Raw genomic sequence first — 2,359 nt, forward strand, 5'->3', positions numbered from 1 at the left:
GGCCCCCTGATCGCCCTGGAGGGAGCGATACAAGGGGGGAGGGAGCGATACGAGGGGGGAGGGGGTGATACAAGGGGGGAGGGGGCGATACGAGGCCCTCAACTACTGGTTGGTATGGCAGGTTAATCTGCTCAACCAACATATATCAGGCACAACAGTTGCACACGTTCATTTCAGTCACAGAGAAAATAATAATGAAATGTTCATTTCAGTCACAGAGAAAATAATAATGAAATGTTCATTTCAGTCTTCAGATAATTACAGGGAGACAAAGCAAAGTGTCAAAGGAAAAGCGCAGTGGGCAGGTGAGGACCAGAATCTGATGCTAATTAAAAAAAGATGCAACACAAACCATGATGGATGGTGATTATAGTGATAGTCTTGTCTGGTAAAGATAATATTATGCGGTACCTGATAGAGTTCTCATCGAGCTAAGCTGCTAGCTAGCTTATTACGAAATTGTAAATTTTTTTGGGGGATAATTAACAGTAGTGGAGGCCGGTCGATCTCGCGCTGCACCTTTGTCCGTCCGTCCGCCCGTCCATGGTGACCATGGCTGGTTTAGTTGCAGCAGCAGCAGAGGCAGTCGAGGCAGCACTCGCACGTCTCGTAGCAGCAGAAGCAGCACAGCGCCGTGAACGCGCTGCAAACCAACCAAATACTCAATCAAGCACACAAACACGGAGAAACAAAATCACAAAAAGGCGAATAACGAACAGAACACAAAGGAATTAACAGGAACTAGGGGAAAGATCAGTTCCAGTAATATCCCAGCGCCTGTCTTTCTGATTTCTCCCAAGATTTTTCAGAGTTTTATAGCCCCTGGCGGCCTCTGCATTGGCTGGTGCACATGGCGGAGAGATTTCTCGGAGAGAGATAAGAGGAGCAAAACCCAGAGGGGGAGAGGGAGTGGATGAACAAAGTGTGTGTGTGTGTGTGTGTCTCACCATGCGTAGAGGCAGCCCTTCTCCTCGTGGCGCCTCTGCACATGGTCCGTGTAAGACATCTCCTGCCCCGACGGAGCGTCGTACATCTTGCCCGGCTTTGCAAAGGGTGGTTGGGTTACTATGGAAGAAGCGTCTCCAAGGGTTGTGCTCTGCTCTCCTGTGGCTTTGGGAAGATGTAGGATTGGAACAGGAAGCAGGAGTGGGTGGGGTTTATAGGCTGGGAAGGCAGCTGCACCTGTGACACAGTTTTTTTTTCTTACTCATCACCACTACCACCTAAGCACAAGTGGCAACACTGTTTTGTACTACTAACTAAGATAGCTCGATGGGCCCACGCGTCAGCCATGTTGGTTGCTGTTTGTCTTGACAAGTTTTTGCAAGCGTGGAACACGTTTGTGCTAATTGACCTCTAGAAATCATAGAGAAAAATCTCTCAGAGCTCCGAAATGGAGTGAGTTTAGTTGCTACTCCTACATGAGTCAGGGAAATTAAAGTTTGGTTCTGTATATATAAATGAAAAATATAGATAGGGTTAAACTTGGTCTGTTCTTGTTTTCTCCATATGGCGCCAACCTGGACCCGGAGTCTTTTGTTCTTCTCTTGGAAGTCTGATTGTGAATCCTGACTTTCTTTTTGAACGAACCGAGGATTCCTAGCCTAGTTGGGTGGTCAGTTCTGACGGGCTAGAATGAATCCACCACCTATGGATGAGGACCATGAGGTACGATGATCCCATGACCATGATGGGTGTGTGTGTGCATGCGCTGGGTAATGGTGGGAAGGAACAAGACCAATTAGCCTCGGTCGCCACTGATTAATTAGTCTACAAAGTTCGCTATGGCCTCACTGTTCTTAGTGCAAGCATCACATCACATCATTCTTCAGAAAAAGTTCTATATACACGATGGCTGCAGATATCTTGCCTTGCTTCAGAAAATTGTGAGAAGCTGAATTAGTTACCATGCGTAGAGGCAGCCCTTCTCCTGGTGGCGCTTCTGCGCGTGCTCATAGTAGGACATGCCCTCTGGCGGCGGAGGGTTGTTATACATCTCGCCTCCGGCAGGCTGGGCTCCTCTCCTCTCCGGCTAGCTTTAGATGTCTCCTACCTTGTGTGTGCAAGTAAGCAAGGTATTGCACATTGCATTTGGATGGATGTATTTATTAGTCAGGGGAGGTCCAACACTTGTCAAAGCCCAGCTGCTAAGTGTACATTCACATCCGAATGTATCTTCTAACATAAATTGGAAGCATCCTCGCGCAGATCAGAACGTATTAGGAGGGCAGGGGATGTCCAACATTTGTCGATGCCCAACGACAAGTGTACATCACAACTGAATGTACTATCTTGTAAGAAAAAAATAGGAGTATCCATTGGGGAGACGAAAACGGGACCTGATTGGTTTCCTTCGACC

At 47.6% G+C, this 2,359-nt stretch overlaps 1 long non-coding RNA gene across 1 annotated transcript; it reads right to left on the minus strand.

The window, feature by feature from the left end:
- Positions 1 to 217: 217 nt before the first annotated feature.
- Positions 218 to 2,131, minus strand: LOC123163936 (uncharacterized). Its single transcript, XR_006482103.1, has 2 exons — positions 1,908 to 2,131; positions 218 to 643 (listed from the first exon to the last, which is right to left on the minus strand). It is a non-coding gene; the product is annotated as an uncharacterized lncRNA (long non-coding RNA).
- Between the last annotated feature and the right edge of the window lie 228 nt (positions 2,132 to 2,359).

The sequence above is a fragment of the Triticum aestivum genome, chromosome 7D (assembly GCF_018294505.1).
Source record: "Triticum aestivum cultivar Chinese Spring chromosome 7D, IWGSC CS RefSeq v2.1, whole genome shotgun sequence".
NCBI lineage: Eukaryota > Viridiplantae > Streptophyta > Magnoliopsida > Poales > Poaceae > Triticum > Triticum aestivum.